The sequence below is a fragment of the Peromyscus leucopus genome, chromosome 3, assembly GCF_004664715.2.
Source record: "Peromyscus leucopus breed LL Stock chromosome 3, UCI_PerLeu_2.1, whole genome shotgun sequence".
In the NCBI taxonomy this organism is placed as follows: domain Eukaryota; kingdom Metazoa; phylum Chordata; class Mammalia; order Rodentia; family Cricetidae; genus Peromyscus; species Peromyscus leucopus.
The window spans coordinates 113,564,070-113,591,061 of record NC_051065.1 but is presented as its reverse complement, the minus strand read 5'-3'; the positions used below and the strand labels follow the sequence as shown (position 1 = coordinate 113,591,061).

Sequence of the window (26,992 nt, the reverse complement as noted above, 5' to 3'; positions counted from 1 at the left end):
CAGAGGGCCCATTTCTGGTCTAGGTATGACCCGAAGGGCACTGAACTGTCCAGCTGTGTTGATGGATTTAGGGATGGGCTGTTTGCCTAAGCTCATCCAGTGGAGTTTTCAGACTAAGATACAACGGAGGTCAGATAGGAGAATGCTCCTGAACACAACTGAAATGTGTACCACTCTAGAGGAAAGCGCCCTGATGAAACTCCTCTGTTACTTCCAGAATCAACTGCCCTGAATGGAGTCCAAGGTCACCTAACTAATATTGAACATTGCTTCCTGGCAAATGGCATGCTGGGGCAGCTCCCAAGGTGTTACTTTTAATATTGTATCTGTACCATTCCAGGAAACAGTGGCTGGGGAGAACATTGCCAAGAAAGTTCCATCAGAAGTCGCTGATATATTCTTGTATTATAAACCAAGTAAAAAACAGAAAGATTCTGGGGAATTTGGACCTTAAGTCAGAACTGAAGACGCCAGAATCTAGATGCTGTTGCCAAGTATTCTTTGGTGACAAGAAGTGTTTGGCAACTTTGGCTACTGGGCAAAGGCTTCACTGTTTGAACTTGTTGTTCAGTCTTGAAAAGATGGTAAGGGCTATAACAAAGGGATATTTCTTAGACAGATAGATTTAAATGACCAATTTGAATAAACTGAGTTCTTTGTGTGTCTGACTGTGTGATATGTGTGTATGTGTCTGAGTGTGTGTGTATGTATGTGTGTGTGTGTGTGTGTGTGTGTGTGTGTGTGTGTAAGGGGTCAGAATACAAGAGTGCAAAAGAAGACACTGACTTTAGATATCTGTTCTAAGTACTGTGAATGTCCTAGTCTTTATCTCTATTTCATTTCACAGCAAAGTGTTGCTCTTTTTGACTATCCAGTATACAAGACAAAAATATGTTATTACAAATAAACAGTTCAGTCCTCACTTACTGTTTTAATGAGAAAATTTCAGATTGCAGAGCTTATTTTTACAGATGAGGCTGTTAGGTCCAAGGATCTAGAAAACAGAGTCTGGCTCAGATCTTCTTGTGGCATTGTTTCATGGTGTGAGGTGGAAAATCAAAACACTGTGAGAGAAGAGAAGAAGAGGAGGAGGATGAATAGGAGAGGAGACAGGAGAAGAGAGGAAGAGGAGAAAGAAGAAGAAAAGAAGAAAGGATAGGGAAACCTTTTTCTATTCAAACATTCATCTCTCACTTTGATCAGATACTCAGCTATTGGAACTGAGGCTATAAAGCAGTGGTTCTCAGCCTATGGATAGTGACCCCTTTGGGGGTCTGTAGCTAGAGAGTTTTCTCTCCAGGTCTTGCCAAGCCCCGGCAGTCCCTTAGCCCACTTATAAAATAAACATACAGACACTTATATTATTTAAACTGCTTGGCCATTAGCTCAAGCCTATCATTGTCTAGCTCTTACTCTTATATTCAGCCCATTTCTATTAATCTATACTTTGCCATCTGGCTCATGGCTTACTGGTACCTTACATCTTCCTTGTCCTGGTGGCGGCTGCAGTCTCCCCCTCTGCCTTCCTGTTCCCTCAATTCTCCTCTCTGTTAATCCCACCTATACTTCCTGCCTGGCTACTGGCCAATCAGTGTTTTACTTATTAACCAATCAGAGCAACACATTTGCCATACAGAACATCCCACAGCAGGGGTCCAGTGACCCTTTCACAGGAGTCACCGAAGACCATCGGAAAACACATATATTTACATTACAATTTATAACGGTAGTGAAATTACAGTTACAAAGTAGCAACTGAAATAATTTTATGGTTGGGGGTCACCACAACATGAGAAACTGTATTAAAAGGTCACAGCAGTAGGAAGGTTGAGAACCACTGCTGTAGAGGCTCATTGGCTTAACAAGACTATAGCAGCCCCCGTGCTAAGGGAACTGGAATAAATTTGTATAATGCAGACCTGGCTGTGACTTTCTCAGTGCTTGTAGTCTAAGGGGAATAGAGGTGGTTGAATTTTCATATTCAATTGCAATTGCAAGTGAATCTATAATTACAATAAGGAGAGCTAAGGAAAATTAGAAAGAACAGTAACACTGTTTAACAAAGACATAGAACCTTTGGGGGTGTCGGGGAGGTGTGTACGGCCACATGGTGTTTTGAAAGGATTACTTTGGACAAGGTTGACATGAGAGTTGGTAATGTGTACAGAGGAACAGAAATCTACTGATCAGGTCCCAGCTAAGGTGTGATAATGGACTGATTTGAGAAATCCTTGGTAGGTAAGCTTAAATGAATTTGGTAAGGAACTGGATGAGTGGGTGAGAGGCGGGAGGACTGGAACTCTATATCAAAAATGAAATCTTGAAGTTTAACTCTTTAGCTAATTTATAGGTTTATCCAAATTCAACAACAACAAAAAGCAGCATGTATGTGTCCAAGAATAAGCAAAATGAAGACAGAGAAAACTAGAACTTGAAAAATGTCCCATCGCCAACCCTTGAGCAGAATTCCCTGTCCACAAGTGTGTGAAGATCAGAGTGTAATTTATTTAGTGTACAGTTCATGACCAACATTCCCACCAGCATGTAAAATACAATATATATCACTTAAGGACACATTTTAAACATCTAGCCTTGAAGTCAGTCTAGCTGTGATATCAAAATGTTGTAGAGCTTATGGTCGTCCCTGTGATCCCCTCAAGTGCCCCTACTCATCAGAGCTGTTGAGGAAGCCTGAGACATGCCAGGTAACAATGTGTGCTTCAGGGAATGGGCCTTGAAGCTTAAGCAAGAAACACATGTATGACTTCTCCTGTACTTAGTTTTTCCTAAGTTTCAAATCATAGAAATGCCTTAGGTAGGGGTATAGTTATATAAGCTCTGCAGCATATAAATTTATAGTAGATTTTTATTGTGAGCAAGAAGTAGATACTTCTTAATATCTCTTATGGAACAGAACACTATGGTAATAAATATTAAATAAGTCAATATTAGACTTACATTATTAAAAGCTTGTACTGATACCCAGACATCTTTCAACAAGTTCTATCTATTGAGACTTCAAGGTGTGCTGAGAGGTGATGGTATGATCTGATGAACTTCCTGCCTTTAGGATACTTGTGCTCCATTGGAAATGGAACTAAGGCAAGCAATGGGGTGATATCATTTAATATAGCCATGATGGTTGATTGTGATGGTCAAAGTCAATTTGGCCACTTTGAGAGATGCCTAAGGGCTGTGTGTGTGTGTGTGTGTGTGTGTGTGTGTGTGTGTGTGTGTGTGTTGATCAGAGGATGACCTCAGTTATTGGTTTTTATCTTCCACTTTGAGACAGTCTCTTTGTTGTTTTCTACTGTGTATGCCAGGCTATCTGGCCTTTGAGTGTCCAGTGATTTTTTTCTAATTTCACCTCCCATCTCCCCAGAGAGACATAGGTGCCACTGTGCCTGGCTTTTACATGGTATCTTAGTTACTTTTCTATTGCTGAAAAGAGATACCATGACCAAGGCAACTTATAAAAGAAAACATTTAGTTGAGAGCTTTCTTACAGTTTCAGAGGGTGAGTTCATAGCTATCATGGCATGGAGCACGGCTTCAGGCAGGTAGGCATGGAGCTGGAGCAGTAGCTGTGAGTTTACATCTTAATCTGAAAAGAGGCAGAAAGAGCAAGACGGACCTAGCATGGGCTTTTGAAACCTCAGATCCCACCCTTAGTGACACACCTCCTCCAACAAGGCCACACCCCCTAATCCTTCCCAAAACACTTTCACCAACTAGGGACCTAGTCTGTAGGGGGCCATTCCGACTCAGAACAGAACTCAGGTCATCCTTGCTGCTTTGCAGCAAGGGCTTTACTCACTACTCCACTCCCCCCCCCCCCCAGTTATTCTCCAAGCATACTTCGAGGTGTGTCTGAGGAGATGTTTCCAGAGAAGCTTGACATATGAAAACTGGGAAGCAGATCCATCCTGAATATGGGCAGCACCAGCTGATAAGCAGGGAGTCTGGAAGGAATAAAAGGGAAAAGAGACAGACAGACAGACAGACAGACAGCACGGGAGATCTCTCATTGCTGTTTCTTATCGTGACTGCTCCACTCTGCCACACCCTCCTTGCCATGATGGACTGACATCCCTAACACCTTGTAAACAAAACCTTCCTCTTGAGTTGCTCATGTCAAGTGTTTCTTCATAACAACTTAAAAGAAGCAAACACAACCACGAAGAAAGGCCACTTAATCAAAGAATTCCTTTCTAAGGAGAAGACACTTGAGCTGGAACAAGATGATGAGAAGGGATTATGAGAGGAAAAACATCCAGGTAAGGGAGTGGAAGTAAAACTGTCCTGAGGGAGAAAACAGCTTGTTGGCTTCTCCAACAGAAGAAAGCTAGTATGAAAAAGGAAGGGAGGGAGGGAGGGAGGGAGAGGAGGAAGGAAGGAAGGAAGGAAGAAAGAAAAGAAAGAAAGAAAGAAAGAAAGAAAGAAAGAAAGAAAGAAAGAAAGAAAGAAAGAAAGAAAGAAAGAAAGAAAGAAAAGAAGGGCTAGTATATTTGAACTGTCTCAAGGCCAGAAAAGAAGGGTACAGTTGAAGACCTACAGCTTTGACTGTTGAGGTACAGTGGAGTTTAGGATTATTGTAAGTAGGAGGAAACCATTAAACAGGACATTTTCTTGATGCCAACAATATTTCAGATCACTCTAGCTCCTTGGCGGAGACCTGACAAGCTAGGCGTGCTGAGTTAAGGAAGACATCAGCAGAGAAAGCTGGCAGCTTCAGGCCAGTGATAGGGGAGGGAGCAGAGAGATGGGTGAGTTGCAGCTGTCTTTTGGATATAAGCTGAGAAGCTTTGCTGGTAGACTAAATGTAGAGTGCTTGGATAAAACAGAAGCAAGGCGACCTCTAGGTTTTTTTGTTTTTTTTTTTAATCAAAGTATTGAAACATTGAAGCTGTGTAGGAAGGAGTTAATCCCAATTCCTACAGTCTGTCTCTCATGAGAGGCAGATGTCCTCCTTTCCTGCTGAACAGTTTTCCTTATTAAAGTGTTATTTTATTGTTCTGTCTTGGGAAAGAGGAGATGGAGGGAAGGAGAGATGGAAAGACAGAGATAGAGGGTGAGAAAGACAGATGAGACAGAGATAGAAAGACAGACAGAGATAGACAAAGAAATCAAACATGAGTGAGTGCCATGGTAGCATTCATCTTAGTGTCCAGTCAATTCATGTAAGATTTAAAAAATGTACGTGTATGTGTGCCCAAGTATACATATATATACATACATATATATACATACATATATATATATACATGTATGTATGTATGTCATGTGCAGATGTCCTCAGAAGTCAGAACAGGGTTTCAGATCCCCTGGATCTGGAGTTCCAGGTGTTTGTGAGCCACCTCATGTGAGTGCTGGGCACTGAACTCAGGTCCTCTGCAAGAGCAGCAAATGCTGTAAACTACTGAGCTGTTTCTCCAGCTCCCAAGTCCCTTGATTTAAGGAGGACGGACGGGGAGACTAACAGCTGTCTGGCCTGCTTGCCCACCGATAGCTTTAGTCTGCAGCCCACTTCCTGGATCTGGCTTCCTGACTTGGCCAAGATTATGTGTCTATGCCCCAAGAGCACGTGGTAAGAGATTGGGCTCCAAGAGAAGGGTCTGCTCTGAGGTCAAGGGTGCTAGAAGGTCCCCTGAGGCCACAAGATGATAGGCTGGCCCCTTTGGCTTCCTGCCTTCTGCAACCAGAGCAAGCCAAGCCCCAGAAGCCAGGGTTGGAGCTGGGTCACCACTGTGATCTGGATAGAGAGCACAGTGGGGTGTAGCCGTCCTGCAGGCTGCTCCAAAGTTGGCTTCAGACAAGAGACGAATGTCGGGCATGCAGTTGAGATTACAAACATGCTTCCGGCAGAAGTCATGTCAGGACTTAGGAAAATCGATCTTATAACCTCAGCTGTTCTTGGCAGTGCAGTCTCCTGGTTGAAGATGTACGGAGGATCTCTAAGGTGGTTTTTCCATGCTGGGTGGGTCATGCACACTCCCAGAAATGTTACTGTCTTGTTTGGAGTTAAAGCAGAGTATCATTCAGCATAAAAGCAGACTTGGCACGTCTAGTTCAAAGACATGCATCAAAGAGGTATGGGTGGGACTCGGGCAACTAACATAGAAAAGGAAGAACCAGCCAATGATGGCAAGCATCCGGAGGGCAAAGGGGACAAAGGGAGGAACAGAGCTTGCCTGTACCAGGTCACAGCTGGAGCCATAGATTAGGCATCTCCGTCAAGCTGAATCACACAGGAAAGAGTTTCTGCCAGGGACGTGGCCCAGCAGTGGGAGAGAGCACGGAAGGGACATTCATCCCTTCTCCTGTCCCAGGGATGTTGGCCCAGCAGTGGGAGAGAGCACGGAAGGGACATTCATCCCTTCTCCTGTCACCTCCCACGGGAAGGAGGGTGAGTCAGGAGCCGCAGGAAGAATCAGCAGCACAAGGGGAGGTCATGGTCTCCAGTCAAAGGATTGGCATTGTTTCTAAAAGCACACACACACACACACACACACACACACACACGCTCAAGCATGAGTTAGTCCCCACAGAGTTGAACTTCATTTGCTGTCGTATTATTCTGGAGGTGATGTTGTATATGCTGAAGGCACAGTGATGGTTTTGATTCTGTGTCCTCAGTGTGAAAAGGAGGCAGACAACACAAAATTTGCCCATTTATGTATTGCCATGAGCTGCTTGATGTTGTTCCCATCAGTAACAGGCCGAAAATGATAGCAGTGGTCTCGTGACAGCGCCTGGGGATCTCTCTGCCCTCTTAGTTTGTGTAAATATTCTCTGAGGTTTGCCTTATCCTAGTTCCTTGTCCTTAAACAACAGGTGACCGGATTTGTAAGCTGAGTGTGCTGTGTGCACATGCCTGCTCCAATATACTGTATACAGCAAGGGTTTCGGGAGAATTTGTAAATCCATAGGCTCTTCCTTAGCCTTTTTAGAGGGTTATTGTGAGAATTAAATCTTTGTCTATGGAGCCCATAGAACAGTGCCTAACAAGATGCCCAACAAGGAGGGAGTAAGTCTGTGTGTGTGTGTGTGTGTGTGTGTGTTTGTGTGTGTGTGTGTGTGTGCACCAACTCTATATGTTTCCTGGAGTAAAGTGCCCTGTTACAACCTTATTGTCCTCAACCACAAAATGACACCAATTCACAGTGCCCTGCCCAACTCCATTATTGGTCATTTATGACCCCCCACCCCCCCCCCACCCCGCCGCCTCATTTAAACCAACAATGAGATGAATGATTTTATGGCAGCTTTATTGAGATATAATTCATACATCATAAGATTCATCTATATAAAATGTCCAGTTCACTGATCTTTAGTGTATTCTAAGCAGTGTGATTAGCATCACCTGATACTAGAACATTTTGTTGTTCCAAAAAGAAACCTGCAGCTGTCATGATTTGTCCGACTCCCGACCCCTAGCAAATCCAGACAACCTCCAGTATGCATTCTGCGTCCATGTCTGTTCATCTTTACTTTCTGGGTGAATCAGATAAGCAGACTTCTGCAATATGTGGGCTTTTGTATCTGTCCTATTTCATTTACCACAAAAAATAAAAAGATCCACCCATTCTAGGGCACTCAGAATTTACTGCTGAGGATTCCGTAATACAGATTTGGGGGGGGGGAAGAGCGGGCAGGGTTTCTATCCCAGGCTGGCCTCAAGCTCACTATGTAGCTGAATATGCCCTTGAACATCTAATCCTTCTGCTTCTACCTCCCAAGGGGACTAGGATTGCAGGACCCAGCCATCACATCCAGTTTACGTGGTACTGAGGATTGAACCCAGGGCTTCCTGTATTGCTAAGGAAGCTCTCCACCAGCTCAGCTACATCACCAGCCCTGACTGTGTTTTGCTTATTCATCAGTGATGGATGTTTAGGTTGTTTCCAAGATGTATGATCCGTACAAGTTAGTCTTTGCTCACATCTAATTTAGTTTCTTCAGATGCATTCCTAGACTTGAAATCCTAGGTCAAAGATTTCAGGCTTCAGAGTATAACACATGCCTCATCTAGTGTTTATCCCCTGAAGAGTCCTTTGTTATCTGCGGAGTCTCTGCTGGACACCAATGAACTACAAAATGTTGTGTCCCTCCCCACACCTGGAGATATTTGCAATAGAAACCTTCTGAATCACCATCCCTCAGGACTCTGCCCTGTTAGGGATGTCGTCGGTTCTAATGGACAGTGACATGCTAACAGGAACAAATATGTATGCAGAAACCGTTTTACTAGTAACCGCCTAGAGTCTGGTCCTAGTGAAAATGCTAGGAGACTTCTAAGTGGCCAATAGACTCTGAATGGCCTCACTTTTTTTTTTTTAAAGACAGTCTCACTGTGTAGCTCTGGCTGGCCTATGTAGACCAAACTGACCTGGAACTCACCGGGAGTGCTGGGATCAATGGTGTGTACCAACAGGCCCTGTGTCCCTTTTTTGTTTGTTTGTTTGGTTTTTAATACATGTTTTCATGACCAACCTCTCCAAAATGGGATAGTGTCCACAAGAATCATTTCTCTCGATAGAGGAATTTTGACCCAAGTTTTCATGCACAGAGGATGCTAAGTATCATTAGGCTCTCAATCTGTGTATTTGTGAATGTGTTACGGATGAACTGACTTTTCCAACCTCAGAAATTTGAAGTTGGGGGTAAATATATTTTCCTCATGCTGTGGTTTTTAATCTGACATAGCCATTAAACTCTTGTGGGGGACTCCTGGGTACAGTCTCCTCACACTTTTTCTTTATTACATGAGAGGATCCTGTGGAGAAGGCAGCTGGTGGATGAACACAGTCTCTGGGAGGCCTGGAGAGTGTTTACAAATAGCCTGGTCTCTGCAGCAACCAATGAGCCATAGATAAGAGAGCCGCCTCCTTGACAGCTGCCTCGAATCTTTCCCAAGCCTGAAAAACATTCCCGGACCATGGTGACGAGGATGGCTGATTGTGCCTCCTCGCCCCTGACCTCTACTGGCCTTTCTGATCACAGACAAGAGGTCTAACTGACATGCTCAGGAAGACCACCCACTGCTCCACCTGGCTCCCAGTGTCCTCAGTGCTGATGGGGCTTGCCTTAATCATTGTTACATCTTGAGAATATCAACAGGTCAGGAAGAAAGTTTGGGGGTGATGAATAACTGTTGTTCCTTTCCTGCACAACTTTCAAGAGGCACCGTGTAGACTGCATTCAGTTTTTTTGTTTGTTTGGGCTGGGTTTTGTGTATGGGTGTACATGCAGGTGCATTTGGAGACGGGAGGTGCACCTGTGTGGAAATGTGTGTGGAGGCTACAGGACAACCTTGTGTGTGGTTCCTTAGACGTCATCCACTTTGGTTTTATATTCTTATTTACTTTGTTGGAGATAGGGTCTCTCACTTGCCTAGAACTATCGAGTAGGCTAGACAGACTGAGCAGTGAGTACCAGGGGTCTGCCTGTTAGTATTGCCCCAGCCTGGGGATTACAAGCATAAACTCCTACATCTGTATATATTATTTAAATGTGGGTTCTAGGGCTCAAACTCAGGTCCTTGTGCTTGCAAAACTTTACCAACAGCTGTCCCCTTAACACTAGGGCATCTGGTTTTAAGCTTTGAACTTCACCATAGATGCTATCATGCCCATTTTAACGATGAGAAAGTTGAGATATAGTTATGCTAAAAATGCAAAAATAATCTCAAACAAACTCCTAAGACTGGGACTATAGATCAATGGTAGATTGTTTGCCTACCATGACTAAGGCTATGGGTTCAATCCCTAGTGTTCCAGAAACTAAAAGCAAAACAAACAAACAAAGGATAAAAACACCAGACAGACAGATGAGTGAATACAGGCTCCTACAGATGCACTTAGAAAATGCTTCCATTTCTAAGAGCAAAAGAAGGCGACTTTACTGTTGGGAACTCACATCTGAGCTGGGAGCTGCGTGCATGGTGATGACCACACCCCATACAACAAAAGCTGCAGGACCCCACTTTGCAAGGTGGGCTCAAAGAAGCAAAGAGCCTGCAGCAGAAGAAAGGTCATTGATCAGGAAACTCGGAAATGCTGGCTACATTTAGCTCCAAAGGATTCCTGATGGCCCGTCTTCTTAGAGACTGCAATATAGACATCAGCATTGTAAAACACAGAGAATGGGAAGGTATGGGGATGATTTTTGTGGGATGCTATTTAGCATGTTAAAGGTCTATTTTTTAATATCCACAACCAAAATAAGTTGTGTAATAGTCATGCTTTTTGGCTTAATTAAAAAAAATAGATGAGGTACATATATGGTGACTTATTTGTTTATTTAGTAGAAAATATATCTCCCTCTAGTCTCTGCCCATGAGAGTCTTTCTTAGGAAGTGGGTATAGACTTTAAGTTCTGAAATAATGTATGCGTGTAGCAGTCTATGCATAAGATTATGTATAAGTACACGTGTACCTTTCAGTGCTGAGGCCCACTCTTATATAGTGTTCTTGCTTTGTCAGTATATATTAAAAATCACACCATTGCTGCCAAAAAAACTATATCACTTGTTTTAATATCTATGCACCATTGTGTGATATGGACATGCCAGGTCCATTTACCCAGTACTATACTGATGGTCTTTCAGCATATTCCTAGCATTTTGCACAGAGCTGCAGTGGGGCCCATATGCATTTGTCTTTGTTACCGTGGTGTGTGCACTTAATTTAAAGCCTGGGTGGGGGCTAGGGCTTAGTGGAAGAGTGCCAGCCTCAAATGCACAAGGTGGGAGGACCCACTCCAGTCCTGTCACACAAGCAAAGCCAGAGCAAAAGGTCTAAGGATGTGCTACGGCTCTATAAAGCCAGGGACGGCCCGTGTTTATAGCCTGCTAATGACTATTTTTTAAGTTATTTATTTTTAATGTGCATTGGTGTTTTGTTTTGCCTGTGGAAGGGTGTTGGGCCTCCTGGAACTGCAGGTATGGACAGTTGTGAGCCACCATGTGGGTGCTGGGAATTGAACCTGGGTCCTCTGGAAGAGCAGCTGGTGCTCCTAACTGCTGAGCCATCTCTCCAGTCCCTGCTAATGACTATTTTAATCCAGAGAGAGAGGAAATCTGGGGAGCCATAGACCAAAGTCCTGGAAAAATGTTACCAAACATTACCTAGAACAGCGAGAAATCAAAGAGTCCGTAATGTAAGATTTTTTTTTTGAAGTCCCGTTTCTTGAAGGAAATACGGACGTTCTGATGAATGATTACATACACTTTCCTCCCTTTAATCAACGGAAACCGAAGGCATGGAGCCTCTGGGAAGCAGACTGCACACCCAAATATCCTTTCTCCTGCTTGCACACTTGAAGCAGACTGCTCGGGTCAGCCAGGGTTGGAAGACCTGGTCCTGCTTCCTTATCCTCTTGTACTTCGTTTATTTCTGCCAAATAACGTTTAGCTGTCAAGCCTTCAGAGTCACTCCTAAACAAGCAAGCCATCTTGAACATATGTCTTCTACTTTGTGTACCAAATATAAACAAATAGTATGGCTCACTCTGTGTGTGTCTTAGGGATATTCATAGAGTTCTTTGAGGATTTCGTACAGTGTGTTTCGATCACATTCACCCCTCCACCAACTCCTCTCGAGTCCACCCTCTTCTCTACCCACCCAACTCCATGCCCCACCTCCCTCTGAAACCCATGTCGGCCAACTTGTGTGCTCCTATGTTCTTGGATGTGCGGCCTTCCGCTGGAGGATGGCCAATTTACCAGTGGCTTCACTGTTAAAACTGCCTCTTTCTCCCAGCAGCTCTCCATTGCAAATAGCTCCTCACCTGGAGTGGGACGTCATGCCTACTCTATCTCCATGCAGGGATTTCGTCTGGCTTGGCTCTCAGGTGTAGTTCATGAATGTTTAAGTCCATGTGTGAAATGTCTGTCCAGCTATTCATGCAGACATAATGTTTAAAAGTAGTTGAAGTATCGGGGACTATGGAGGTCCAGCACCTCAATAGTCCCCTCCCAGGGTCCGGGAAGAATCTACAACCAGCTGATAATTAATCTTTGATGAAAAGAAATGAATCTAGGTACACGAAACTCCTTAGTTCATACACTTTATTATTCTGTGATAGTTCTCTCTCTACACAGCTTATATTCTGCTCTCATGTCTAGCTCCTTTCTTGCCTGATTTTTCTCTGTATTTATCTACTGTCCCCTCTAGGTTCTATCTTAATTCCTTCATCTAGTTCTGTCCCTTCTAGGTTCTCATCTATCTAGTTCTTTGCCCTATCAGCTCCTCTCTCATCTCCTTCTCTCACATCTGGCTCTTCCTCATCTTGTTCTTCCCCATCTAGCTCTTCCTCATCTTCCATCTCGTTCCTCTAGTCCTCTCTTCTAGCCCTTCAATCTAGTTCTTCCCCATCTCAGTTTGTTCCTCTCAAGTTCTTACCCATCTAGTTCTTCCATTCCCTTTTCTCTTCTCCCTCTCCCCGTGCCCTGGAAGTCCCGGTATATAAAGGGAGGGTCAGAGCTAAATTGTGTAAAGCTATTTACTTAACGTCCACCTCACCTAGGTGGTGTCTCCTTGTGGAATTTACCGTAAGCCAGGAGACTTGCATGTGGGCTGTTATCATTGTTAGTCCTCGGAAGTTGGGCGCCCACCTGGGTGGTGTTTCCTGTAGTCCTTGAAAGTGGCTAAGGGAGATACTCTGATTCCAGAGAAAGCCTTTCCTGAGGCTGTTCTCCAAATATGTGGAATGTCCAGAGTGATCAGTCTACACTGTTAGTCCTTCTTAGGGGAAAATCAATTGGAAAAACTATGAAGGCACACATGATTTTCATAACAGAATACAGCTGATATATAACAAGCCAAGTAACACCAAAAACTCCTTGGGATTTGGCTTCCTCTGGAGGAATTCCCTGATCCCTCCAGGTAGAGACTTTACCATAACCAGCTGAGTTCTTATGATATATTCCTGCGGCCTGCAGCATTGAAGGTTTGAACGAGTTACCATCTGATACCTTAAAATTTTGTATTAGTTCTTTGAGTGTTTTGTACAATGGGACTTAATCATAGTCACGCGGCCCTTCCCAACTCTTTCAAGATCCACTTCCCTACCTTACTTGGGTAATCTTGTGTCTTTTAAAAAAATATATCAAGACTAATTTGTGCTACCCAAATATTCTTCGTGGTGTGGCCTTCCACTGGAGGGTGGCCCACTTACCTCAGAGAAAGCTGTCTGTCCTTCTCCCAGCAGCTAACAACTGCCAATAGCTCCATGTCTGGTGGTGAACTCTGTGCCCACCTCCCCTGTCTGTGCTAAGATTTGGTCTGTTTGGGGATTGCATCGGCCCTGTCCTTATGGTCACAACCATGTGAGGTCATATGTGCCACAGTCCTGCTATGTCTGGAAGACACTCTTTCCTCGTGGTCATCCAATGCCTGTGGGCTCTTAAACTCTTTCCACACCCTCTCTGCTGCGTGCGATCTCTGGGCCTTGGGAAGGAGGTGCAGTACAGTTTGTTTGTTTGTTTTTATTCAATAGAACATGAAACTCTTCATTTTTCCCTGAGAAATACATGTCTAGGTAAAACAAATGGTGAAGTGATAGAAATTAATCTTTCCATATTTTGGTAAAAAGCCTGGAAATTTTCCCTGAGAAGAGTTTCCAGCTGGGTCAATTATGTAGGCACAGGTATGTTTTGCCTTTTCTGATGCTCCTTTGATGTAATGGAGAGAAATACCTTACAGCCACCACAGAAGCTACCAGTCTAACTTGGGTACTTTATATGCAGCAGCTTTATATATTAATAACCATCTCTAATGTGGGTACTGCTGTTATTCCCAACCACTCCCCAGCCCCCGCCATTGGACACGGACAGAACAATGAAGTACATTCTTCCAGTGAAGATGTAAGAGAGCTAGAATTTGGAGCTATGATTTAAAAACTGTGCCCAGATCTAAGTTGACTTCCTTGCCTAGACTCAGTTTGAAATCCTTTTTAAGCCATAAAGCATACTCAGCCACTGAAGACAGGTTTTGTCCCACGTGGCTGCTCTGGACTGTCCATAACCTGTGTGTGTGGTGGGGATGGTGGGAGCCAGAAGCAGAGTACCAAAGGAATGGGCAAAGGAAGGAAATCGGACTGTCTACTCACCTTTCCCGGGGCAGGGTGATGTCACCTGGAGCGACATCTAATCACAGCTCTGTGTCCTCCTTTGAGGCCAGTTTGGCATAAGTGGCTCTGTCACCATGTGCCACTGCAAACATGAAACAGAATTTACGTTTAGCTCTTTATATAGGTATAAACCACCCCAAGACTTGTCTGTAACATGTAGAAACAGTGTGCTTAAGGATGTCCATGGTGACATCCTACACTAAGTTCCTTAGTCTTTTTTGCATCAAGAGGCTGGAGGTGAGCTCAGATAAAGCCTAAATGATAGGGCACCTAGACATCTGTAAACAGGATCTGGACTAGCAACCCAGGCCTAATTTGAGTCTAGGCCTGTGGCCATCTGACTATGTACATTTGCCCCAAGGCTCTGTAAGCTCCTTTCCCACTAGAACATCTCAGAAACCATAAATAAAGAGGACTGTCCCTTACTGAGCAGTGACTGGTGCCAAGGACATTTAGATGCTCATATTCCTTCAAAGTGAATCGGGATTGCTGGCCCCAGTTCACCTGCCAAGCTCATACCAGGCAAGTGCCAAAACTGGGGTTCCATGCAGGCCTTGCAGTCTCTCACTTCCGCATGCGGTCTCACCACGTGCTCTGTGTCTGCAACATGCCAGATGCAGGAGACACAGATGAAAGGGAGCCTTGATTGCCAGGTTCCTCTCCTGCCAGGGGAGGATGTAATTGCAAGGATAAGAAGAGAGCCTGTGATCAGCTGATATCACACTTGTTCTTGGCAGAACTTTTGGGGACATGTGGGGGTAGAGCGGAGGAGGGGGAAGTAGTGGCTTAGCTGCAAGAGGCCTTCTGTAACCCCACATGTCCTCCTGTTGGGACATGAGGACATTCCTGGTCCTAAATATTTAGTGGCCTCGCAGATACACGGCTGGTCTTTGCTGTGCACGCTGCAGACAGACCAGTCACATTCTGTGCTGCCCCTGACCTTAATATTCAATCCTCCTGGAAAGCTGGCTGGAGACTTCTGTGTCATCCAGGGCTCTGGATCTGATGTCTCTTGTGGTGTAACAGGTAAATTATCATAGCCTTTGGACGCTTCTCTTATTGCCTGTTGGGTATCAATGCTATCAACCTCTCAGGTTTAAAAGAAACCGAACGTTAACTGAATGGCTTTATGTTCATAGTGGTGCTCCTCCGGATCTTCTCTGTCTCTGTTTCTGCCTCTATCTTTGTTCGTATAGGGAAGAAACTCAAGAATGGATATGTAACTTTGCACGAATATTTCTTTAATTCCACATAGGTGTCAAAGATGTCATGTGGGAATCAACCATTGGCATTCTTCAGCTTCTTTCATTAGCTTTTTCTATTGGGACAAGGTCTCATACAGTGCAGGCTGGTCTCAAATTTTCTGGGTAGCAGAGGATCTTCTACCTCCCAAGTGCTGTGATTATTGGTGTACATCCTAGCCTGTTTTATTCAGTGCTGGAGACTGAACCCAGGGCTTCTTGTACCCAAGGCAAGCATCCTTTCACTAGCTCTTGTATGCAGGAAAAAAGTATTGGGTGAAAAAAAAACTCTTGTTTTTCTTATTTTTAGAAAACGTATATTCTTCCTTTCTTCCTTTCTTCCCCTCCTCCCCCTCCTTCTCCCTCTCCAACTAATTTAATATTGAAGGGGCCCAGTGCTCTGCAGCTCCTTCCACAGAGCTGCTATAAATCTTAGGGCAAGCTCCACACACAGTGAATTCTGCTGTTCTCCCCTTTGTCCAAGGGCTCCTCCTTTTGTCAGGGGGGGGGATGGGCTAACACTGGAGCTGTCTCATTGAGAAATAGACCAGCCCGGCATGCTCCCAGACACCCATTGTCTCAGCTCCTCTGGGACGGGCTCAGCTTTGATTCTCACTATGAGAATCTCCAGCTAGCCTTTGTCACCCGCTCTTCTCCTTGAGACTGTCGCTTTTATGGAACGGTTTTCGTTGAGCTGGGCTGAACTGTCGATGACTAGGAATGCTTTCCTGTAATCAGATTCTTAAGTGGTTTCCAGTGCCGATGGTAGAGTGGTTGAAGAAATTCTTACTTGTTCTTGGCATTGGTGGCAGTGGTGAGGTTAATGGGAGTAGAATTTTGAAGAAGAATTAGTGCTATTTTGTCTGTGTATGGTCCTGAGGATAGAACCCGGGGCCTCGCACATGCTAGGCAAATGCTTTACCACGAAGCCACATCCTCAGCCCCAAGGTTCCCTATGTCCCCCACACTATCCCCAGGGAAGAAGTAACCCATTTGTTTGTGCTTTATTCAACCTAAAAGAAATTTAGCCAACAGCACCATTCCAGGCCTGGTGCTGTCAGCTGATAGAACTCCCATTCTCAGAAAGTGTTCACTGTGGTAAGGGAGACAGACAGTAGACCCGTGTCGAAGCAAGAAAGCGGACACAGTGCACAGATGTGAATTAGGGAATCAGTACCGAGGCTACCGGTAGACACTTGCCCACCACACACGAACACGATGGGTGGTGGGTAGTGAGTGAGGGCGGTGTGGGTGAAGGAATCCCAGATCCTCCTTCTGGGGTTGTGCTTCAGTGGTGAGGAGCTGGCAGGGATGCCATGGAGGGGAGCTTTGCAGGGGCAGGAACACCGGCAAATGCTTGGGGGGGGTCGTCAGACGACTTGGCGGTGGGAAGCAGGAGTGTATGTACGCTGCTCTGACAGGCAGAAGCAGCTCTGTGACACACAGAATCCAGGTGTTTCTGACAAAGGGGAGACCCACGGAAAAGGTCCTGCAGGAGGCGCAAGAGAGGGTGCCACAGGCTGTAACCAGTGCTGCAAACTGTAGGCGACACACGGTGCATGGATTTTTAAAGGTTTCACTGAGATAGAACTTGAGTATCACTTGTATCGGTTAATTTTCCTCGTGGATGTGACGAGAATAACTGACAAGAAGCAACGGAAGTAGGGGAGCGTTGTCCGGGCTCACAGTGTGAGGGGGTACAGACTGCCATGGCAGCGAAGGCGTGGCTGAGGAAGGGGGAGGCAGCTGGTTCCCTTGCATCAGCAGTAAGTGAAGGGAAGTAGGTGGAGCTCTAAACCTTACGGTATGTCCCCCGTGACCCATTTCCCCCAGAAAAGATCCACCTAAAGATTCCAGAACCTTCACAAACAATGCTATACTCTGGGGACCAAGTGTTCAAACGTACTCACCTCTTTGGGACATTTTACATTTAAACATCAATACTGTTCCATTTAAAGTGTCCCCCACTTGAGACACAGCTCAGTGGCTTTCAGTATATTTATACGGTGACAGCTATCCCAATGAACCCATTGTGAAATATAAGATTAACTTAACTATCCGATTCTTTAAAACCTTGTCCTCAGATATTTAGACCAAACTCAAATGCTGTCCTATCGCTAGAGTCAGGTGTGGTGGCACATGCCTGTAATCCCAGCCCTCAAGAGTGTCCGAGGCATGAGGATCTTGAGTGCTAGGCCATCTGTGCCACCCAGTGAGACCTGTCTCAAAAACAAAACAGAAATCAGAGCAATTACCAACCACATGGGCTGGCCACACACACTTGGCTAAATGTAAGTCCCGTGAGTTGCTACAACCCCCTCCTGACCTTGCACTTGGCTTTTCATTTTCTGCATGAGGACTTGATATTTTGGGCATGGGTGCCAAGAGGTGCTATGAAGCCTAAGATGGTTCAGCTGAGCATGCTAAAGACTAGAGGAAGCTGTAATTCTTAAACACAGCACATGAATCAGAGGAATTGGGAGAGCCAGCCTCAAGTAGGTGTTGCAAAATCGGCGGTCATGTTCAGGCAGAGGGTTGCCCATGATTTCTAGATAATTTCAACGTAAATGGTTCATGGGTCAGCATATTTGGTGTCAGAGGCCTGTATTTCTGTCTCCAGTGAGGCATACTCAAGTTTGTGGTTAAAACAGGTCTTCTCATTTGTACATAATCATCTGAACCACCAAGTAATGCCAGGTAATGCTTGCATACTTCCATGAAGAAACCATCGCTATTAAAAGAGTACAGGCTGAAATTCTGGTAATAGTCACTACCTTCTCTGTGATTTCTGCAGACCACAAGAGCAGGATGTAAAGCCATGTTTTCATGGAAGGGTTGGATTTTGCAAAAAGAGGTTGTTTTATATCTTACCAACAAATCGCTGCAAGGTTTGAACTATTGACAATAAACGGCTGCACCGTATCCAGAAGTAAATGTCTACCCACTGAGAGATGTGAAATAAAAATTATCTCAAAAATAAAATTACTTTCAAAAATGAAATATGAATTTGACCTACAAGGGTTTGCCACATGGGGGAATTTGAACCATGTAAACAAATGGCTGAATGATCCAGAATATTTTCATCATCTCCCAAATATCCTGTATTCTGAATAATTATGATGTATGGATATTTCTTATCTTATTTATCCACTTGTCAGTTGATGGACATTTGGGCTGCTTGCATGTTTTTCTTTCTTTTTATGAGGAATACTTCTGTGGTTTTTGTTCAGGTCTTCCTGTGGACCATATACTTTCTTCATGTGGTGGATGCATAGAAGTGGGGTTTCTGGGTCACAGGAAGCTGGAGGTTTAACATTTCAAATCCCTACCAAAGTGGTTTCCAGAGTCTTCTAGCATCTTGCATTCACACCAGCAACGTGTGAAGGGTCTAGTTCTAGCCACATCCTTTCCAACACTTGATATTGTTTGTCTTTTCAGTGCTTCCATTCCAGGGCATTAAAATTGTCATCTTGGCCTGGTGTAGTGATTTGGACTTTAATCCCAGCACTTGGGAGGCAGAGGTTGATCAATCTCTGTGAGTTCAAGGTAACTATGTAACCTGGTCTACATAGTTCGGGGCCAACCAGGGCTAACTTGGTGAGACCTTCTCAAACAAAACAAAACAGGTTGTCATCTCACTGTGATTTGGGCTTACATTTCCCTAAAGATGCTGAACCTCTTTTCATAATGTTTAGTAATCTTTATGTTTTATTTGAAGAAATATTTATTCCAATCACTTGACATATTTTATCCTTAAGGCCTAAGAGCGCCTCAGCAGCCTGATTTGTAAATATTCCTCCAGGTTAGGTTATTTATTTATTTATTTATTTATTTATTATTTATTTATTTATTTATACATTCTTTACGGTGTCCTCCAAAACCCAAAAGTTTTAAAGTTTGTGTGGAGTCTTATTTAGATTTTTCTCTTTCACTGCTTGATCTTTTGATGTATTCTCCAAGGAATTGTTGCCTAACTCCAAGTCACAAAAATTTGCCACTGTGTTTTCTTCTAGGAGTTCTATATTGTTTCATTCTTGGGGTTAGGTCTGTGATTCACCATTTGTTGTTATTGTTGAATTGTGTAGCACGAGATGGGGAAGGGTCCCGCTCTTAATTTTCATGTGCTTGTCCAGTCATTACAGCAGGGTTTGTTGAAAAGATTCTTTTTTCTTGTTGAACATTGCTGCCCGTTTTGAACAAAATCATTAATCATGAAAGTGAGTGTGCTGCTCGGTTCTCAGGTGAATGTGTTTTTAGTTGACATCTTTCTGACATGGTATAAAGCCTTGAGGATGCCCAACGCTAGGTGCCAGTAATTTTTAGACCATTAATGACCTTTATCTTAACTGTCCTTGGCAAGTCAGCATCTACTCTAAAGCTCTTTTCTCTTCCACTTTTAGTGTCTGTGATGGTTAAGGCTGGCTGTCAACCTGAATGGTCTAAAAATCACTCGGGAAGGGAATCTCAACGAGGAATTTTCCAGATGGTCTGTGATCATGTCTGTGGAAGGTTATCTTGGTTCCATTAATTGAGGTGGGAAGACCTGCCTGCCCACTGTGAGTAGCACATCTGCTAGCAAGGGATCCTGGCCTTTGTAGAGTAGGACGGGTGAGCTGAGCATTAGTATGTGTGAACTAATTAATCAGCTTCTCTCAGCTCTTGACTGGGGATGTCGTGTGACCAGTTGCCATGTTCCTCCTGCTTTGATTTCTCGACAATAGTGGACTGTAGTCTAGAACTGGGAGCCAAATAGACACTTTCTACCTTAAGTTCTTTGCTGTATTTTCTCACAGCAATCGAAAAATCTAAGACACAATTAAAACATAAGATGGAGGGCTGGAGAAATGTCACCTGCTGCTCTTGCCAAGGGCTGGGGTTTGGATCCCAGCACCCACATGGATCGTTACAACTGTCTGTAACTCTAGTTCTGGGGGATCTGATGATTTCATCTGGCTTCTGGCTTCACATCGATTTTCAGGCCTCCAAATCCTCATACCCCATGAGATGAAACACAGATTTGTCAGCTTCGTGTTTCAGATCTTTATCATGTTGTCCATTTGCTTATCAAGCCTTCTGTCTAACTGCAGAATAGGAAGGGTTGTTCTGGGTTTGGGTTTTTTGAGACAGGGTCTTCTGCAGCCCAGACCTGCCTTAAGCTCCTAATCACGCCTCTGTCTCCCAAGTGCTGACATTGCAGGGTATGCAGTGCCATGCCTGGGTCAAAACGAGTCTTCTAATGAACCAAGCGGTTCAGTGCTTCCTGAATATTCCTTGAGACTTCTTGCTTCACTCACTGCCCACCCACGGTACGTCACTCCCTCCCTCTCCCTTCTCCTCAAGCAACTCTTCTTCAGTTCCGCATATTAAGATTCTGCATAAATCCACTTATGAGTGCATAGTCCAGGGCAAAGTTCTGAGTTCAAGTCTTGAGCCTTAATGATTGAGTCACCAGGCAAAGATGGAAAAGTAATAAACAAGTGAATCCAGCTTGCAGAAATGAGTTCTTTTGTCCACATAGTGTTTTAAATGCTTCCATTTTTAATTGCATTTATTTAATGTATGTCTGTGTAGGTGTGTAGTATACACATGCTACTGCCTATGTTTGGAGATCAGAGAACAAATCTGAGGGATGTAGTAATCCTCTCCTTCTACCATCTGGGAGCCAGGAATCGAACTCAGGTCATCAGGCTTGGTAGCAAGAGCTTTTACCCACCGGGCCATCTCACTGGCCCTCAAATGATTTTAAAAATAGTTGCCGACAGTTAGAAACCTAAAGTTTGATATTAAGAACCAAACAGAGGAAGACAAACCATAAGTTTCCAGCTAAGCTGCAAAAGTTGAAGTCGGGTCTGTATCTCCACATGGCAACTACATGGGCCTGATCAACGGAGCGGTCTCATCTCTTTAATGTGTGTGCAGCCACTACACCACTTCTGCCCGGTGCCTTGCCCCAGGCCTCCTCCTCCACGTACATCCCCCAGCTGGCCTCCCCGGGGTGTGACTGGCAGTAATACTGCAGCATCTTGCAGGTACCTCTTGGTTGTCTTGAACCTTGAAGTCACTATTGCTCTTCACTCGTTTGTGTCTTCACTCACCATTAAAATCAAAAGCTCCCTACTATACCACCCTGGAGACCCCGTGTTTGCAAGAAACTAAATGAGTCAAGACGATTTTCAGTTTCCTATCACTCAAAAAGTTTCAATATAATAATTTGTCAAGACCTGTTCCATGAGGAAGAAGAGATATTCACATGAAAAACAGGGCCAGGGAGATGAGGCATGGGTAACAAATATGGCTGCCATGATGGTCTGCATAAAGGGAAAAGACGGTTAACAGGGATGTTACTTCCAGCAGATCCAACCTGTAAACAACTGAGCAAAAACCCCAGTGAGCGGTGGGCCTGTCCCATTACCCATGTGTTGGATAGAACTGGCTTTTATTTTTAATTAGCTTATGTTAGTTGGGCAAAATAATGGGTTACATTGCGATGTTTTCATAGGGGCTCTTATTTTAAAAAGTAAATAAGTTTTCTCCCAAATAAAAATCATGCAGGGCCTCTGATAAGGTCATACTATGGAAAGTAAGTCTTCCATATTATTTCTGTCGTTTTAAAAATAACTGTATGGGTCCACGGTTGGTTAACATTTCTTGCTTTTTATTTTTAGCAGTTGGCAAAGTGATCCATCATTCTTGTTCAACCAGCAGTTTCCAGGTTTCCGCTGTCTTCTTCTCATGAAGTTTCCCAGCATGAAGTTTGGGGAAATGTCCCTTTGGTGACCCTTTCCCAACTTGGTCCTTATTTTCCAGCATTTTTTTTTTCATGGATAGGAGGGAAGGCATTTCCACTACAATCCACGTTAAGTTTCCCGCAGTCAAGTAAGACAGTTCTAATTCTACTATGCAGCTTCATGGACCGAAGGTCTAAAGGTTTACTTACCTTAGGAATTATTCTAAAATGTGTGAAGCCAGATGTGGCAGCACATACATCTAACCCTGCTACTACGGGCTGCGACAGAAGGATCAAGAATTCTAGGCTAGTTTGGGTTGCCTGGTGACACACTGTCTCAAATAAGAGGCTGAAATTTGCCTCAGTCCTCAATGGCAGTTTACCTAGCATGTGCAGGGTGCATTAAGGCTTTGGTTCTCAGCACTCAAACATGAACAATAAACCCCTGAGTCTCTGGCAAAGGTCTCAGAATTTTTTCCCACCCCAAAGACCTGCCTGTCACTTTTGTACTGACATGGTTTGGGAACATGGAGGGAAGTCTTCTTTTTTGACCCAGGGACTTCCTAAGCTAGCTTGCCTAGTGACAGAGTCCATCCTTTATCCTTTTAATTGCTGGTCCTACCACTCTTGCTATCTTTCTTGAAATTTACTGTCTTATATAGAGTAAAACAAGTATTTCAAGAGGTACCTTTCCATGTTTCCTATCAAAGGCAGCTTCACACATCCAGCTTGAAACTGAACAGGCTGCTCGCTACAGTGAGGCACATTGGTGTATGTATTCCACTGCCTGGCTGGGGCTCTGCTTTCTCTCTGTATACCAGAGGGTAGAGCTGGTGTTAGATGGTGACTATGTTTATTACAATACCAAATGGAGACCCTCTGAGAGCTATTCTTCAGGATTAAGAGATCGCAACAGGGGTTGTTTCACACTGGAACACACTGTTATTTAGGGTCCTCGTGGGGACTACTTGAGGTCATCTCAGGCAGTGGCTCCATGTTTTGACAGTTCCTGGGCAAAAAGTATGCTTCTTGCCCTTTATGTCAGGAAATGCTGATGTAAAGCTTTGTTAGCTGGATGTGATAACATGTGCCTATGATCCAGCCTATTAATTGGGAGACTGAGTCAGGAAGATCCCAAGTTCATGGCCAGCCTGGGATACACCGTATAAACATATCTCAAGACAAACAAACATACAAATGAAAGCTTTGATGCTTATGCTCCTGATGGATGGAGCCATTCTGTAGTAAAGATGCTTCCAGAAAAAAAAATCTCCACTGTGTGAAATGTTTGCATGAAACTTACATTTTGAAAGAAGACTTTAAAGCCATGTCCCACATCAGATGCCTTAATTTTCCTGTCTTTCATCTTTACTGTCCCTCTGCCTGCCTTCCTCCTGTCTTTCTTTCTCTCCCTCTTCCTCCCCCGTCACACTCCCTATTAGTCATCTTCCCAGACTGTACCTGTGGGAGTATTTTGATCATTAAGTGCAGAGCAGACACACTCCAGATGTCTCCAGGGCTATGGCCCACAATTCCCCATTTACCCAGTTCTGTGATATTCTTAGTTAGGGCCACAGGGAAGCTACGGCAGTGACGCTTTCATGAGTGTTTATTTGTGTGTTTATCTGCTCGCTCACTCAGTCACTCTTTTGCGGCATTGGGGATTGAACACGGGCCCTCACAAACGTGCCCCCCCCCCCGTGTTTTGTCACTGAGCCACACCTCCAGCCTCTTGAGAATGTTTGATGTTGTCATAATGCCTGCAGCATTTGCCCCCATCCCCTGCCCACCACCTGACAAAGTCTAAAACAATTGAACTTCAGCATTGCAGGAATGCCTTTGAGAAACCTGTGTGCATGAAACAAAGGAGTGATGTTCCGTGGTTTCGGAGGCCCAGGTGCTGTGGGTTTTGTTTTTGATTTTGATTTCTCCAAGCAGAGTTGGCTTCCAAAAGAATGCATTTATTTAGTTCATTGTGACTTTGTCATGGTTTTATTGAGGTATGTGAGTGTGTGTTTGGCTGGGTTTTTGTTTATTAGTTCTTTGAGACAGAGTTTCATTATTCCTGGCTGGCCTGGAATTCACTATGTAGTTCAGGCTGACCTTGAACTCATGGAGATCTACCTGCTTCTGCCTGATGAATGCTTGGATTAGAGGTGTGCACTACCAGGCCCGTAGTCAGCATTTTGGGGAAGAAGTTTGCTGTAAGAAATCTAAATTAATGCAGCTTTAACTTAATATCAAAATGGTCTTTATTATATCCTAAATCTGAAAATGAAGTTCGAAGCCCCCATTTGAGAATGATGAGTGGGATGGACTTTCAGCCTCCAAATGTTAGACAGACAATTTTCTCTTACCTCTGTGAGAAGTCCAAGAACAGTGTGAGGGATCTCCATTTCCATTGTGTGGAAGACAGGAGGAGACACAGCCAAACAGCAGAGGTCGTATCTTAACCACTGCTGTTCCGTCCTGACCAAGCAGTTTATTCTTGGAGAAAAAGACAAACAGTTTTCTACTAGCTTCCAACCCTTTGTGGGAACATCCTTTGTCTTCTGCTTAGAATCAGGGAGTGTAGCTCCCAATCCCAATTTAGAAGTTAGATCCCAAACCACCCTTGCTTCTTTAGAAGAATAATTATGGAGGGCATTGCCAAAAAATGCAAATTTTCCAACACAAAGAAAGACCCTTTCCCACATTCAATGATGCAGCCACTACAATAAGACGTGTGGTCAATGGCGTCCTCTACTCCCAGTTTGGTCACCCTGTGGCCGTTTGACCCACAGCAAGTCACTCTGAGACCTCCTCTTGAAACCCGACTAGTCACTTGAAGTCAGACTTGCAAATGGTGTCTTTATTTGAAAAATCTTTTCCCAGTGACTAGCACTACTCAAATGAAACGACACATTCTGGCGCCTCCTTGCAGACTCAGTCAGGAGTAGGCTGAGGAAGAAATGTGCATCTCGATCAACCCCCAGACTTGCCTGTGAATGTAAATATGATTTCCATAACGGTCTGCATGATGGTGCCCTCTTGATGAAAGTGCAAGAAGTTGCCTTGGCTGAGCTGAGAAATCGTATTTGCTACTATAAATAATAAACTTGTTTTCTCCGAAAGCAGCCTCTGTGGGGAATACTGATCAGAAATATTCCCATCATCTCGGAGTCTTTAATGTGTTTTGCAGCTGGGTATCTTGAGGGCATCTTTCAACAAATCTATGAACTAGATTTTCTGACTCTGTCCCATGGAGAACTGGGCTATATTGCTATTAATTTGAAGCATGCGCCACAATGAAGCAATTTGGAGAAATTGTAATTGAAACATGGTACTTGACCCTGAGGGGACCATGAAAAAAGAGATTGGCTTTGCTGGCTCCTCATGCATCATTTAGTACCTGCTGCCAACACATCCAAGTCTTGCCTAGACCTTGATAATATACACCCTTCATCCACAGCCAGCTCAGCTGGCCTGTAGAATAGTGGGCCAGCCAGTTCTGTCCATTCTTTGTGGCCGTCCTTATTTTTTATTTTTCCATAAGTTGGATTACTCTGATTAATAAGAATCTTGCGACGGAGCAGCTCGCTGTGGGATCCTGGTGAGTAGCCAGCAGACTATCACTAAAGCATCCTTGGGCCATTACAAAAAGACATTAGGAGTGAAGGGAGACTGGTAAACTTCAGTTGTGAATTTAACACTAACTAGATGATAAACTAGGCTAACAAGGTAGTACCAACTATTGGGACCCTTCCAGAACCTGCCCTGAAAGAAGTGGCGTGATGACACAAGGCCCTTACTTCTACGTAAGTTGATTTTGCTGAATCATTTGCAGGATTCTTAAGGACAGTCGTTTGAAGTTTTGTTTACATTCTGAGTTGAACCAAGTCAAGTTCCCCTCCGTGTTTCTCCTCCAGCTGGGGCTGCTCGTTATGTCCATACTTACTTTTCCTCTTTCCTCAAAGTATCAGAACTGGCAAAAAGCTTCCCAGAATAACTACTGTATTCTCCAGCCTCCCCTGCAGGCCATGGGACTAACTTCCAGCCAGTGAGGTGAGATATATATAATTCCCAGCTGGGTTTTGACCTTGAAGGGGCTGAGTGACCATGACCACGAATGTCCTTTCTAGTGTGGGAATGTGTGTGTACTTGGTGGGAGTGAGAACAGCTGTTTGTGGTGTAGAGATGGGGAGCTGAATGCTAAGGGTGGAGAGAAAACCATGTGACGACTGTGAAGTTTCTTTAGCCTATTCGGGCCTAGGCATGCAACCCTCACATCCACTTCTGATTGGTCTAAGCTGTTTTGTCTTAGAGTGATTTGTTACAGCACCCAATCCTGATTCTTCCTTGTGGCCCCCTCATTTTATTATTATTAATGTTTGTCCATTTGTATACATGTGTGTCGATGCACATGCCATGGCATGCATGTAGAAAACAGAGGACACCTTTGGGACGTCGGTTCTCTCCTTTCACCTTCACTTAGGTTCCACGGGACCACCCAGGTGTCGAGGCTTGTCCATCAACCTCTTGACCTGATGAGCCATCTCACCAGCCCTATGATGCCTTCGTTTTTGAAATTCAGACCGAACAGCTGTTAGACTCTGTGGCAATAAGAGTAAATACTTTGAGCAGAAGTGACAGATCCCTAGGATGAACCAGGCTGACACAGGGGAGCACATTGAGAGGGCGGGACAGGCAGGCAGGCCTTTTAGCTGCTTGGCTCATGAAGGGCTCTGCTTCCTGTATCTCATGCCATCCTCGTGTTAACTTCGGTATGGTCCCTAGAGCTAATTCGGCCATTCTGGTTCTGAGCATCACATCCAGGGAGACAGGTGTTTGTGTGTGTGTGTGTGTGTGTGTGTGTGTGTGTGTGTGTGTGTGTGTGTGTGTGTGTGTGTTG

At 44.3% G+C, this 26,992-nt stretch overlaps 1 protein-coding gene across 3 annotated transcripts in view; it reads left to right on the top strand.

Annotated features, from left to right (window-relative positions):
* Frmd4b (FERM domain containing 4B) overlaps positions 1-26,992 on the top strand; it is a 334,065-nt gene that overhangs the window by 32,033 nt on the left and 275,040 nt on the right. Inside the window, exon 1 of one of the 3 annotated variants that reach the window (XM_037203942.1) lies at positions 14,957-15,159. The exons of the other annotated variants lie outside the window; for them this stretch is intronic. The gene's annotated coding sequence lies outside the window, so the exon portion shown is untranslated. Of the gene's footprint in view, positions 1-14,956; positions 15,160-26,992 lie in introns of those variants that run through there. 3 annotated transcript variants of the gene reach the window in all.